We start from the raw sequence: 15,655 nt of genomic DNA, 5'->3' as shown, positions 1-15,655 counted from the left end.
AATGAATTGGATTTGGGTACAGCAATCCGAACCCAATTTGCTCAAACCTAATGAGAAGACCTGGCTCGCAATCTCCACTCTACTTCATCCCAAGGATGTTTAAGCTCAGGGCTCTGTGTAAGCCAAACTCTTCCACAACAAACTCACCCAACCATGCCTTTATGGACCTTGCTTTATGGACTGGGGAACAGTCACGCTGGAACAGAAAGGGGCCTTCCCCCAACTGCTCCTACAAAGTTGAAATCTGACAAGTGTCCAAACTATCTTGGTATGCTGAAGCATAAGATTTCTCTTTCTTTTCCTATAGCATTATCCCTCCTCCACCAAAGTTTACAGTTGACACAATGCAGTCGGGCAGGTAACATTCTCCAGGCATTCTCCAAACCCAGACTTGTCCATCAGACTGCCAGATAGAAAAGCGTCCAGTGTCCAGTGGCAGCGTTCTTTACACCAATCCATCCAACTTTTGGCATTTGCATGCAGCTGCTCGTCCATGTAAACTCATGCCATGAAGATCCTGGTGCACAGTTTTTGTGCTGATAATACCAGAGAAGTTTTGCACTCCCCAGTTATGGAGTTAGCAGAATATTGGTGGCATTCATGCACTAGGCCAGGGATGGCCAACCTGCGGCTCTCCAGCTGTTGCAAAACTACAACTCCCAGCATGCCCAGACAGCCTACAGCAGGGCATGGTGGGAATTGTAGTTTTACAACAGCTGAAGAGCTGCAGGTTGGCCAGCCCTGCACTAGGCTATTCAGCACCATGTGAGCACACTCTGTAACTCTACATGGTCTACTGAGTTGTTGTGGTTCCTAAACATTTCCACTTTGCAATAATATGACTCCAGCTCATGGTTGAATGTCTAAGGAGGGAAGAAATGTCATGAACTGACTTATGGCAACTGTGCCATACCTGTTACAGTGGAATTTAGTGAGCTCTTTAGAACTATCCATTCTTTCGCAAATGTTTGTAAATGTAGTCTTCATGGCTAGGGACTGGATTTTATACACCTGTGGCAACGGGATTGAATGGAACACCTGAATTCAGTGTTTAAGAGGAGCTGCCTAATACTTTTTTCGGTACAGTTGACAAATGTAAAAATGCATTTGAAATCATATCACCAATTTTCTATCTCTAACTTTATCTCAAACTGCATTTCAGAGCTATATATCTGTTCAGGTTAAATCAATTGCTGCTGCCAGTTTGCTCAAGTTATTTTGGTGGACATGTCAATGAACACCCAGAATCTGTCCATGTTCAGTAACATATCGACGTGACTGTGAACTAATATTTAACTTTATGCATCCCACGTGTAGTTTCAGAACTAAATATAACAATGTAACCCGCAGAGAGTATACAGCTATTGCAAACAGGAAATGCTGCAGCTCTTGGGTTGCTGAGGCTGAGCTTAAGTTGTTAAGGTGTAACAGTTATGGCATCTGAAGCCTTCTAAGAAAACTGAATACAAGGCAGTCTCTCACTAAAGACATTTATGGCATATTGAATTCAACAGAAAATTTATATTCTAAAACTTAAATTCAGCAACCCAGAAACTATGGCAAATCTGCAAAGCATTTCCTGCTTGAGATGTATATGCTGTTTGGCTTTTTGTAGGTTGTATTAATATATTTAGGTTATGAAACTAAATGTAGGATGCATGGTGTTTGATTATTGCGTTAAAAAGTGAGCTATGTACCCGACCACTTCATTGTATTATTGTGTTTTTCATAATAAAAATGAGAATTATAAAAAAAAAAAGTCAGCTATGTATTAAATCACTTTACATGAATATCAATAGCTTTAAAATTGTGGGAATCCCCTTGTAATATAACAGGACACCTGCCCCAGCATATCCCTGTGCAGCCAACACCCTCCTACTTGCCTTACCACCACCCGCCTCTCGATACCAATGGATGTGGTAAATCTACCACAACTTAAAGGGACAAACATATAAAAAAAATTCAAATCACCCCTTTTACATATACAAATAAATATTTGTCTGAAAATGTCTGCACTATTAACATATAGAAATATTTTTCCTGTGCAGTGAATGTTATAACAGGAAAAAAAAAAAAAAATGTGTGATTCGCCATTATTGGTCACCGTGCCCCTCCCAAAAAATCATAAAGTGATATGTACCACAAATTGGCACCAATAAAAATTAGAGCTCGCCCTGCAAACAACAAGCCCTGACACAGCTCTGTAGACAAAAACATAAAACAAGTTCTTAGCATCCGAATATGGCAATGCAAAGAAAATTATTTTTTCAAAAGTTTTTATGTTTTTTAAAAGCAGTAAAACAAAATAAAAACCACTGTATATACATTTGGTATCACCAAAATCATACTGACCGGAAGAATAAGGCTGTCATGTCATTTTTAGCTCATAGTCATGGGCGTAGCTATAGGGGGTGCAGAGGTAGCAGTCGCTACCGGGCCCAGGAGCCTGAGGGGGCCCAAAGAACCTTGTGCCACATAAGAAGACACACAACGCACTGAGGGAAGGGGGGCCCAAGCGGAACTCTTGCACCAGGGCCCCTGAGCCGTTAGCTACGCCCCTGCTCATAGTAATAGTGGTCTACTCTCCACTGGGGACAGCGAATGATATTGTCTGTAAAGCCTTGCAGAATATGTCAGTGCTGTATAGGTGAGTTATGGGTCTTGGAAGGTGGGGGGGGGGGAGTATCTATCTATACCATGTGTACTGCACAGCTCTTTACATGTGCCAGGATGAGCTGCCCCTTATTGATGATGGCTTAAATGCATTTTTCTGGTACACTGTGTGAGACAAAAGACCCTGAGGAAACTCCTATCCTCAGCACAGAAAGTGATTGACAGTTTCCAGCAGTTGTCTGACATTTATATGTAAGGACTTTTCCTTATTTGTATTAGTTATCTGCTTATTTTCCATTATCCTCATTTTTTTCCCCTTATTTTAGGTGACATTTTGAGCGCCTTGGAACCAATTACTTGTTTTTCAAAGAGTTATGGTCTCATTAAGGTTATATTTTTTTACTTACAACGGGCGCCCTAGAACCATTCAATAGTTAAACTTGAGGGAATGCCGTATTACCCGTTAACTCTTCTAAAACATACTGGGGGAGATTTATAAAACTGGTGTAAAGTAGAACTGGCTTAGTTGCCCATAGCAACCAATCAGATTCCACCTTTCATTTTCCAAAGAAGCTGTGAGAAATAAAAGGTGGAATCTGATTGGTTGCTATGGGAATCTAAGCCAGTTCTAATTTACACCAGTTTTATAAATCGTCTTATTCTCTACAATAAGTGGGGTCTTTTTGAAATATATTGAAAATAACGTGGTTTAAAGCAGTGTTCCTCATCTCCAGTCCTCAGGGCCCACCTGCCGCTCATGTTTTCAGGACTTACCACAGGTATTAATTCTGTGGGATATTCCTAAGTCCTGTTCGGCAGGTGGAGCCTAAGTACTTGAGTAGAGGAACACTGGTTCAAAAGGTCCTCAGGCACCAGTGCCCAAGGTGTGACTGCCATCTTTTCATCCCAGTCAATACCTGTTCCGGACTCCTTCATTGACCAACTTTTACTTACTTAAAAAGCCAAAATGTCTACAGCAGGGGTCGGCAACCTTTTTCAGACAGAGTGCCAATTTAAAAACAAAAATCAAAGTTTAAGTGATCTTCATGCCGGGCAATACAGGAAAGTCATATGATACAAACTGTATGTGACATAAACCAAATTATCAGTTTAACTTACCATTCAGTGTGATCCCTGACCTTCTTATAGATTTGGTTCATACGAGGAGACTTTGAGCTAGACACAGGTCCCTCTGCAGTAAGAGTGCTTCATGAGGGGCAGAGGACGCCATTCATATGAGAGATTTGTTCACACAAAAAAGTCAACCCAAAGACTGGCATGCAAATGTAATCTTTCCCCAACTGTCAAGTTTCTCTAAAAGTGATTTCTAACACATGAAAAGGGACTGTGGGGGAGATTTATCAAAACTGGTTTAAAGTAGAACCAACTTAGTCACCCATAGCAACCAATCAGATTCCACCTTTCAGTTTTCAGAGCTCCTTTGTAAAATGAAAGGTGGAATCTGATTGGTTGCTATAGGTGACTAAGTCGGTTCTACTTTACACCAATTTTGATAAATCTCCCCATGTGTTTTCTTTGGATGTTTCAAGTGACGACGTACGTAGCCTTTCACTTCTCCTTTGAATCCACCTAAGGGACAATATACAGGTGAAACTCAAAAAATTCGAATATTGTGCAAAAGTCCATTTATTTAAGTAATTCAAATTAAAAGGGATTGCATTAATGCAGCTTAAAATTTTAATTTTGTGAAAAGGTTCAATATTCAAGGCTCAAAGTGTCACACTCTAGTCAGCTAATTAATCCATACCCCCTGAGCAAAAGGGTACCTCAAAATTGTGACTTTGGGGTTTCATAAGCTTTAAGCCATAATCATCCAAATTATAACAAATAAAGTCTTGAAATATCTCGCTTTGCAGGTAATGAGTCTATCTCATATGTTAGTTTCACCTTTTAAGTTGCATTACTAAAATAAATGAACTTTGCACAATATTCTAATTTTTTGAGTTTCACCTGTATGGGGCACCAGTATATGAGGGACCCCTCCACCAACCATGCACTTACTGACAGCGGTGGGGAGGACAGCCCTCGCTCAGTCATTTTAAATGAGGGCTCACCACTGACAGTAAGTGCATGGTTGGTGGAGGGGCCCCCATATACTGGCATCCAATACACCGACACCCCTTCAACACCAGTAATAATCAAAGCTTAGCCCCATGCATGCTTACCATCCTCCCCTCCCCCACAGTTGTCAGAATATTGCATGCCATCATCCCCACATGCCCCCCCCCAGCAATCAGAAACAGGTTCACCATCTTCCCCCTTCCCCAGCAATCACATGCACGCTAACCATCCACCCCCACCCCCCCAAAATAGTCAAAAGCTTCCTCCCCATCTTCCCACATTTCTAAACAGCAGGCATACCATTCTCTCCCACCCCCCAAGGTTGTCACAAGTTTGCTCCCCATTGTCCCACCATCCTCCCCTCACCCCCAAATTAGTCACTATGCTCCTTTACCTTATCCCCAAGCGGACCAGCTCCCTTTAATCCACCTGCTCCAAAGTAACAGATAACAGGAGCAGCGCTGCTCAGCCAGCCAGCCCATGAGGTAGCAGCAGAATGCATTTGGGTGGCTGGCGTGGCCGAAAGCCTGAGGGGCAGGCCTAGGAGACGTGCCCTTCGTGGCACATTTCTTCATTTATTAAAGGCACAGCGTGGTGTATCGCAGCGCTACACAGCCAGCCAGCCAGCCCGTGAGGTAGCAGAGTCTACTCTGCTGGCTGGCGTGGTGGGAAACATCAGGGGCGGTGGGCCTGGCGCGTCTGACATTAATTTGTTTATTAAAGGTGCAGCCACCACAAATTGCAGTGGTGTGCCAGTAAAAAGCAGCCTGCGTGCCATCTTTGGCACGTGTGTCGGGGGTTGCCGACCCCTGATGTACAGGATAGTAGGTGTTCTACTTATTAGGAGTTTGCCATGTGATCTCTCTCTTCTGTATTGTTCTTAAGATAGTATTAATGATCTGTGCCATAAAAATGTTTGAGTAATACAGATGAATGAATGTCCTTCTAGTATCATACTACAACAGTTTTCACATACAGTATTTTATTCGGCAGGGCAATCCCTTTAAGCTGGTATAGAGTGTGCCAGAGCTCAAGTACTCATATATACCTCAAACTGGCCCCTAGAGCAGCAGGTCAGACATGCTACTCCATTCATCTTCTTGAATTTTTTAATTTTTTAATTTGTTTGGAATTTTTAAAACATGTTTTAACTTTTTTTTACACATACTGTATTTTAAGTCCACTTAGGGGACTTTACCAAGTGATTGTTAGATCACGTATCCCTTAGGCCTCTTACGCACTAACGTTCTTTTTTCCGTTCACGGGACGTTTTTTGCGTTCCGTATACGGTCCGTATACGGAACCATTCATTTCAATGGTTCCGCAAAAAAAAAACGGAACTTATTCCATTTACGTATTTTTCTGTTCTATTGAAAGATAAAACATGTCCTATTATTGCCCGCAAATCACGTTCCGTGGCTCCATTCAAGTCAATGGGTCCTCAAAAAAAAACGGAACACATAAGGAAATGCATCCGTATGTCTTCCGTATCCGTTCCGTTTTTGCCATCTATTGAAAATTTGATGCTGTATATGCCATACAGAAAAGTGGAATGGAAAAACAGAACAGAAAAGGAAACACAACGGAAACAAAAAACGGAACAACGGATCCGTGAAAAACAGACCGCAAAACACTGAAAAAGCCATACGGTCGTGTGAAAGAGGCCTTATACTGCTATGAATTAGCCCTGCAGCACTGCCATCTGCAGGCCTTCATAGGAACTACGGCTGTAATAGCCTCGGATCCTTCCAAGGGCCCAAGGCTACTACAAGGAATGAATCGCTCCCCAGATCGTAGCGCCTCACAATTGAGCACAATTGATCTGAGGTTATTAAATGTCTGTGATTGGCATTATCACCAATCACAGATATTAGCCCCAAGTCTCTGCTGTGTACAACAGCAGAAAACTAGTGGCTATAGTGCTCGCAGTGTTCCAGGGTGGGCACCATCTTTAAAGACCTGACCAGTGCCATACATATATGTGCATGGTTGGAAAGCAATTACTAATTGTCATTCTTATAGGAATCTTTCCCTTGTGAGTCATGGCCCAATAAGTGTGTATACATGGAGAAGTAGTCTCCTTGTTATAAGTCTATGCTATATTCTACCTGACCTACTGTCATCTGTATGTGTAATATTCTACCTCCTGTTTCTGTGCACATTTACTAGTCAATTTTTCAATAAAGACCTATACTTCATAGTACCTTTCTTTCTTTGTTCTTTCTTGTTGTCGGTACTGATACACATTATGAAAATTTATATAAATGGGAATGGAAATATGTGCCAAGATTACTTGCTAAATGGGAAAAAACATGTAAAACTGACATGGAAAAGGACCAAAGCATTGTTGTAGACAGTCAGCTTAACTGTAGCAGCCAGTATCAGGCAGCTGCTGCTAAGGCTAATAAGATCCTAAAGGGAGACATAGCAGAGCTTGAGCAGGCAGCCTGCAACCTAAGTAATTCATGAAATGGGTGGACCATAGGACCCAGAAAGATTATCAAAATTAGGATTATTTATTTTAGAGAAAAGATGGCTGAGGGGAGCTTTAATAATTATGTATAAATATATTGACTGTCAATACAGCGATCTATTCGAGGACTGTATGTATAACAAGGGGACATCCTCTACATCTAGTGCAGGGATGTCAAACTTGTGGCTCTCATTCTGTTGCAAAGCTACAACTCCCATCATGCCTGGACATACTACAGCTATCAGGGCATGCTGGGAGTTGTAGTTTTGCAACAGCTGGAGAGCAACAAGTTTGACGTCCGTGATCTAGAGGAAAGACGGTTTCTTCACCAACATAGAAGAGGATTATTTACTGTAAGAGCAGTGAGACTATGGAACTTTCTGCCTGAGGAAAAATTTGGTTCGATCCGAATAAATTTGCGGCGAATTACGTTAAAAAATGGCTATTTCCTGGCTGCTGAGAGCCTTGATAGTGGTGTAGAACACTGTGCCTTGTACTAGCATGCATAGGGAGTCTGCTTTGGTAGTGAAATAATTATGTGAGTCCGTATGACATGCAGATGACAGGCGTCACTCTTAGAATCACTGCACACTGCACAAATAACTCAAGTATGAACTCAGCCTTACAGGTCAATGTTAGCGCCAAGAAGAAGCGCACTTCTTTTACACCGTTGCCAGCTGATTCCACATCGATGTCAACAGAACCTGTTCTATTAAATGAGTATACAAGTAGAGCCCCCATGACATAGTTGTGTTGACGTCACTTATTAATTTGCCCTTCCTCTGATCTGTCAGAACAATAACCCACAAAAAATGGATCCTGTCTGTTGAGCATACGCCTTTACTCGGTCAGCATTTGCTCAATAATCCATCAGTATTGCTAAAGCCAAAAATAAAATGGATGTAAAACAGAGATGACACGTGAATGGAATATTTGCATGTCTTATGTGTTTTGTACCCACTCCTGCTTTTGGCTACCAAATCATAAGCCAATTCTGATGGGACCATACAGGCCTTACAGCTGCTATGCGGACAAGATCCATTGTGCTTCTCATTTTTCCTTCCTTCTGACAGATCAGAAGAAAGGTCAAATAAATGTTTATGTCAGCCCGGCCGAAAGCCAAAATAGTGGACCAGTCATGAAGTGGGAAGGGTGGGAACAGCATAAGAAGTCCATAGAGTGGACCTATCACATACTGGTGAGGTGGAAGCAGCAGGAGGAGACCACAGAGTGGCAAGGTGACATAGTGTGAATATTGCAGCAGCAGCAGGAGGACACCACAGAGTGGCAAGGTGACATAGTGTGGATATGGCAGCAGCAGAAGGAGACCACAGAGAGGCAAGGTGATATAATGTGGAGATGGCAGCAGCAGGAGGAGACCACAGAGTGACAAGGTGACATAGTTTAGAGGTGGTGGCAGCATCCGGAGACCACAGAGTGGCAAGGTGACATAGTGTGGAGGTGGCAGCATTATGAGGACACCACAGAGTGGCAAGGTGACATAGTGTGAATATGGCAGCAGCAGAAGGAGACCACAGAGTGGCAAGGTGACATAGTGTGGATATGGCAGCAGCAGGAGGAGACCACAGAGTGGCAAGGTGACATGGTTTAGAGGTGGCGGCAGCATTCGGAGAGCACAGAGTGGCAAGGTGACATAGTGTGGAGATGGCAGCATCATGAGGACACCACAGAGTGGCAAGGTAACAAACAGCAGCAGGAGGAGAACACAGAGTGGCACAGTGACATAGTGTGGATATGGCAGCAGCAGTAGGATACCACAGAGTGGCAAGGTGGCATAGTGTGGAGATGGAAGAAGCAGCAGGAGGACACCACAGAGTGTCAATGTGACATAGTGTTGAGATGGCAGCAGCATGAGGACAGAACAGAGTGGCAAGGTTACATAGTGTGGAGATGGAAGCAGCAGGAGGAGACCACAGAGTGGCAAGGTGACATAATGTGGCGATGGCAGCAGCAGTAACAGGATACCACAGAGTGGCAAGGTGACATAGTGTGGATATGGCAGCAGCATGAGGGGACCACAGAGTGGCAAGGTGACATAATGTTGAGATGGCAGTAGCAGCAGCAGCAGCAGCATAAGGAGGATACCACAGAGTGGCAAGGTAACATAGTCTGGAGATGGCAGCAGCAGCTGCATCAGGAGACCACAAAGTGACCCGGTAACAGAGTGGGGCGGGGGGTGGCAATATCAGTACCTGCTGACGAAGGTGGGTGAAATAAGGAGCACTTGGCATCAGATGTGTGGCACCAGGCGGGTTGCTGCATCAAAGTAGTAGCTGAGGCAGGTAATAAGAATAAACCGGTCTCATGTATCAAAGAGTTGGCGTGGCACCATGGATGATCTAGTCTGATGCATCAGGAATTGGTGGTTGGAAATCATGGCTGATCCACGCCTGATTCATCTTGACAAAGGTCAGTCTCTCCACATTTTGGGTAGACAGGCGAGTTCTCCTTGGGGTAACTATGGCCCCCGCCGCACTAAACACCCTCTTTGATACCACACTACTGCCGGGCAGGACAGCTTTTCCAGGGCGAACTCTGCTAGTTGCAGCCACAAATCCAGTTTGGCTACCCAGTAGTCCAGCGGATGTTCAATGTGGGGTGGCAGGGTGCTGTCCAAGTATGCCACCACCTGCTGGTTCACGTCCTTCTCCAGGTCTGCCTGCTGCTGCTGCTGGAGAGTAGTTTCTTCACTATGCGGGTGAAGAAAGCTACTCATCAGCGACTGTAGACTCAGGCTGCTGCTGATAGAGCTGGTACTGCTCCTGCCACCCCACCCCTCCCCAGCAGCCATGGCAGTGGAACGTGAGCGCTGAGGGCCCCACCAGTCAGACCTGCGAGAGGATGGACGATGGCGCAGATAGGCAGCGGCCAGCTGACTACATAGGATTTCTCTGTAGTAAAAAAGGCTCCCATTCTGGACCGGTAGCGAGGATCTAACAAGTTGGAGAACCAGAAGTCATCCCTCTGCCGAATGGTGACAATTCGTCTGTCACTACACAAGCAAGTGAGCATGCATTGTGCCATTTGTGCAAGTGACTCGGATGGACTTCATGCCTCCATCTCCAGTGCATACTGCCACGGTGTGTCCGGGTCCTCTGTCTCGACTTCCTCATCGCCCTGTAGCTCCTCAGGCTGCTCCTGCTCCTCCTGTCCTGTCAGCTGAGTAGAAAAACCACCCATTTGGCTACACATTGCCTGTGCTCCAATGTCCTCCTCCCCCTCCTCTTCCTCTTCCAGTTCAGCCACCACAGAGCTCATGTGGCCGTGAGATTGAGGCGCCACGTCTACTGTCCCCTGACCAGCCATTGTTACCAGCATCTGTTCCAGGACATGAAGCAGTGGAATGATGTCGTTCATCCTGTAGTCCTGATGACTGACAAATAACATGGCGTCCTCAAAGGGCCTGCGCAAATGGCAGGTGTCACGCATGAGCTTCCACTGGCTGACATCGAAGTTACACAGGGGAGTGCTCCTATCCGCTTGCATCATCAAGAAATCGTTGATGGCCTTTCTCTGTTCATATACTCAGTCCAACATATGTAAGGTGGAATTCCAACGGGTGGAAAAGTCGCATATCAGCCTATGTTGGGGGATGCTGTTCTGCCGCTGCAGCTCAAGGAAGGTGTGCTTTGCGGTATACGAGTGGCTGAAGTGCATGCAAAGTTTACTGCCCATTTTTAGGGTGTCTTGCAGATGGGTGGAAGACTTCAGGAACCACTTGACAACCAGATTGAACACGTGTGCCATGCAGGGCACATGGCTCAGCCTTCCTTGATGCAGCACTGACACCATGTTCTTCCCGTTGTCGGTCAGCATAGTTCCAATTTTGAGTTGTCGTGGAGAAAGCCAGAATTCGATTTCTTGATGCATCACATGGAGCAGTTCCTTCCCTGTGTGACTCCGCTCACCAAGGCAAACCAGGTGCAGAACAGCGTGACACCGCCGAGCCCTGCACATGTGGTATGCTGGAGGGGCACTGTGACTTTTCCTTGCAGTAGAGGCTAAGGACATAGTGGAGGATGAGGAGGCAGAGGCGGACATTGTCGCTGGACCAACGGAGTGACAACATGGAGGTGGAAGCGGCGTGACCTGTCCAAGTTGATGGTGTGGCTGTGCAGGAACCACATTTACCCAGTGGGCCTTAAAGGACAATTTGTCCCTGACCGTAGTTACAGCTCCACACGTCGCTGCTGCCGTGTACTTGGCAGACACCGACATTCTCAAGTACTGGCCCACCTTCTGTTCTACATGTGTGTGCAGGGCTGGTACTGCCTTTTTAGCAAAGAAATGAGGGCTTGGGACTCTCCACCTTGGATAGGCACAAGCCATCAGTTCTATGAAAGGTGCAGAATCCACCACTTGGAAAGGGAGGGACTGAAGCACTAGCAACTTGGACAGGAGCATGTTCAGCTTCTGCACCTTTGGATGCGTGCAGGCATACTGTTGTCTCTTGGCAATCGCTTTGGGGATCGATTGATTACGGAATGACTGACGAGGAGTAGGAGCAGGAGCACCTGGACCAGCAGAAGATGGGATTGACAGACAGCTCCCTTCGGCTGAGGTGGTGGAGCCTTGACTGGCTGAAACTTGGTGATGTAGTGGCAGCTGCATCAGGCTGGACCACCACATCGGAGCCACAGTTCTCCCAGGCCACTTTATGGTGATGCTGCATATGTTGACGCAGGGCCGTGGTGCCAACATTGGCACCCCGCCCACGATTCACCTTCTGCCCACATATTCTACATATGGCCATAATGACCTCCTCCGGCGGCTTCACAAAAAAAGCCACACCGCCGAGTACCTAATTTTCCCCCCAACACTTCTCACTGGCTGACCGCTACCGCCGCTGCTTCCGTTAACCCGTGCACCACTCCTTTCTGGGCAGGTAGGTTGCTGCAAAGCGAGTGGTCTACCCCGTGCCCGTTTGGCTCCCAACCTCCCACTACTGCCACCCTGCTGACTCCCGGCCACGCTAGCGACTTGCTGGCTCATCTGCTGCCTGACTGGCAAGCTGCCACCCTCTTCTCCTGATGATGACAAAGCCCCTTCTTTACCCGGCTCCCAAGTGCAATCGGCTTCATCATCATCGAGTAGTGTCTGCACATCACTGATGTCCTCCTCAACGGTCTCTGGGTCAGGAGCCTGACCTATCGCAACACAAGCTCCCGTTCCACTCTCCTCATCACTACATGATCCCCTAGCGGAGAAAGCGGCAGATGTCTCCTCCACATCTTGGCTGGGCCGTAGCTGCTGACTGTCCTCTAGTAGCTCATCCTCGTTGAAAAGTGAAGCAGAGCCCACTGCATGTAGTACTTTTTGCGGTGATGGAACAGAAAAGGCCAGAGGCAGATTGAGGACAGGTGAGGGCACAGGGCCTGCTCCCGGGCCATGCCAACTAAGGGTTGTGTCTGACGAACCCACCGACTGTTGGCTGGGGGCGTCTGATGTCATTTGGATGACGTGGATGACCGAGTTAACCAATCAATAACCGCAGGGTTGCTGGTCAAGACACGACTGCTAGATGACACCAGGAGCTCAGGCCTCTTGCTGCGACTACTGCTGCCACGACCCCTTACTCTTCTGCGACCTCAGCTTGCGCCAGAAACATTTAGGCCTCTGCCACTCCTCTGTGCACGGCCTGGCACTTCTCTGCCTGACATACTTGTAGCTGAACTAAACCAATAAGAAGGAAATTAAAATACCCCTAAAAGTGACGAATATATTTTTCTTTTTGTACTGAAATAGGCCACTAAACGCTTTTACCACAATTAACTGCGGAAATGCACTGAAAATATATTTTTCCTGTTGTACTAAAATATGACCCTTCCGCTTTGAGTAAAGATTGAGTAAAGATTGAAGTGTGTATATATATTTCTTGAAGTACTGAAATACGCCCCTATACGCTTTTACCAGAAATCACTGCAGCAGTGCACTGAGAATATGTATCTCTTGTTGGACTGGATTAGGCCACAATACGCTTTGACCATAAAAAATTAAAGAGTGAAGTGCTTATATATATTACTTGCAGTAATGAAATACGCCACTATACACTTTTACCAGAAATCACTGCAGCAGTGCACTGAGAATATATGTTTCTAGTTGGACTGAATTAGGCCAATATACGATTTGACCAGAAAAAAATTTGAGAATGAAGTGCTTATATATATTTCTTGCAGTACTGAAATACGCCACTATACGCTTTCACCAGAAATTACTGCAGAACTGACCTGAGAATATATATTTCTTGTTGGACTGAAATGGCCACTAAACGTTTTAATCAGAAAACAATTAAATAGTGAAGTGCGTATATATTTTTCTGCTAGTACTGAAATACCCCTATTCGCTTTCACCAGAAATAACTGCAACAGTGCAGTGCGTACGGTATATATTTTTCTTTTGTTTAAACTGAAAAACACCCCTATACGCTTTCACCAGAAATAACTGCAACAGTGCAGTGCATATATATTTGTCTTTTTTTACCGAAATACGCCTCTATACGCTTTTAACTGAAATAACTGCAACAGTACAGTGCATATATATATTTCTTTTTTTACTGAAATACGCCCCCCTATACACTTTCACCAGAAATCACTGCAGCAGTGCACTGAGAATATATATTTCTTGTTGGACTGAATTAGGCCACTATACGCTTTGACCAGAAAAAAATTAGAGAGTGAAGTGCTTATATATATTTCTTGCAGTACTGAAATACGCCATTATACGCTTTCACCAGAAATAATTGCAGAAGTGACCTGAGAATATATATTTCTTGTTGGACTGAATTAGGCCACTATACGCTTTGACCACAAAAAAATTAAATAGTGCTTATATATATTTCTTGCAGTACTGAAATACAGTACGCCACTATACGCTTTCACCTGAAATAACTGCAACAGTGCAGTGCGTATATATTTTTCTTATTTTACTGAAATACGCCCCTAAATGCTTTCAACAGAAATAACTGCAACAATGCGGTGCGTATATATTTTTCTTATTTTACTGAAATACGCCCCTAGACGCTTTCCCCCGGATTAACTGCAGAAATGCACTGAGAATATATATTTCTTTTTTTACTGTAATACGCCCATATATGCTTTGACCAGAAATAACTCCAACAGTACAGTGCGTATATATTTTTCTTGTTGTACTGTAATACTCCCCTATATGCTTTCAACAGAAATAACTGCAGAAGTGAAATGCGTATATATATATTTTTTTGTCGTACTGAATAAGATACTAAGATATAAGCCACTAAAGGCTTTCCAACATAAGACTAACAGCCCAATAACAAAAAGCTGGAATGATAGAGCTGTCTAATGACTATTTGGATCCCCAAATAATCGTTCCCTGCACTTGTAAATCACTTTCCTATTAATGTCCCCAGCACCTTCTGACATATCTCCCTGCACTAAGATGCTGTGAAATGATTCCTCCCCATCCTTTCACTGCACTTATAAATACTTATTTCAGGTTTTTTTTTAAAACAGAGGTTTTTCCTGTCCCTAGCGCATTCACACGTCTGTCCCTGCACTCTGAACGCTGGAAAATGGCAGAATCTAAAATGGCTGCCATATTAATAGGGCTGTGACATCATTGCATCGATCTACTTTAGTTTCTTTGGAAACATGGTGCCCTTTTCTCCTTTCTCCTTTCTCCTCGTCTTATCTGTCTATGAGCATATGATCAATTGAGAAAGCTGCGAAAGTAGAGATGACATGTTTAAGGGGAGGTCATTTTATATTCTGAGAGAATCTTAATTGCCTGTGCCTGCCAATATTTCCTTCTCCGAGAGGAGAATATGAAGATAAGTGATATAACTTGTTTACAAGGTGTCAGATCTCATTACTGGTGACAAGTAGAGGCTGCTGTAATAACTAATTCATAACCAATTTTAGCAATAGTGATAGATGGTGGTAATTGCACATATTGTCTGACAAAAGTGTACTGAAAACAAGCACAGATCTTTAACTTTTATAAAAGATAAGACACAGGGCTAAAAAGACTGACACTCATCACCCCGCCTGTTACTCCATAGGTCATAGATAATATTTCTGTACCGTTACCATGGTTTCCCAAAATACCTATTTTGCTCATACAGCTGATTATAGACCCCGAAGGCTCAGCAAGGTCTAAATGCATCATGTGGCCATGGTAGACAATCACTGTGCCAGCCAGGATGCCATCGGTGCGGCAGGCAGTAGAGAACCAGAAAGGAGATCAGGCATCCTCAAAACGGGAGTGGCGGGGGATCAGTGACATGAGTTTGTCTTTTTTTTCTTGTTTAGACCATAATTTTTTATTTTATGCCCTTATATAGCGCTACTATATTCCACAGCGCTTTACAGACATTAGCATCATGCTGTCCCCCAGGGGGCTCACAATCTAAGTTCCCTATTAGTATGTCTTTGGAGTCTGGGAGAAAACCGTTGTACTAAGAGGAAACCCACACAAACACGGGGAGAACAT

General features: G+C 44.5%; 1 long non-coding RNA gene across 1 annotated transcript; it reads right to left on the bottom strand.

Annotated features, from left to right (window-relative positions):
• Positions 1-4,863: 4,863 nt before the first annotated feature.
• Positions 4,864-15,027, bottom strand: LOC120977801. The gene is made up of 3 exons (XR_005773966.1): positions 15,016-15,027; positions 13,604-13,607; positions 4,864-5,113 (listed from the first exon to the last, which is right to left on the bottom strand). It is a non-coding gene; the product is annotated as an uncharacterized LOC120977801 (long non-coding RNA).
• Between the last annotated feature and the right edge of the window lie 628 nt (positions 15,028-15,655).

This window comes from Bufo bufo, chromosome 8 (genome assembly GCF_905171765.1).
Source record: "Bufo bufo chromosome 8, aBufBuf1.1, whole genome shotgun sequence".
NCBI classification, from domain to species: domain Eukaryota; kingdom Metazoa; phylum Chordata; class Amphibia; order Anura; family Bufonidae; genus Bufo; species Bufo bufo.
This window is presented reverse-complemented; position numbering and strand designations above follow the sequence as displayed.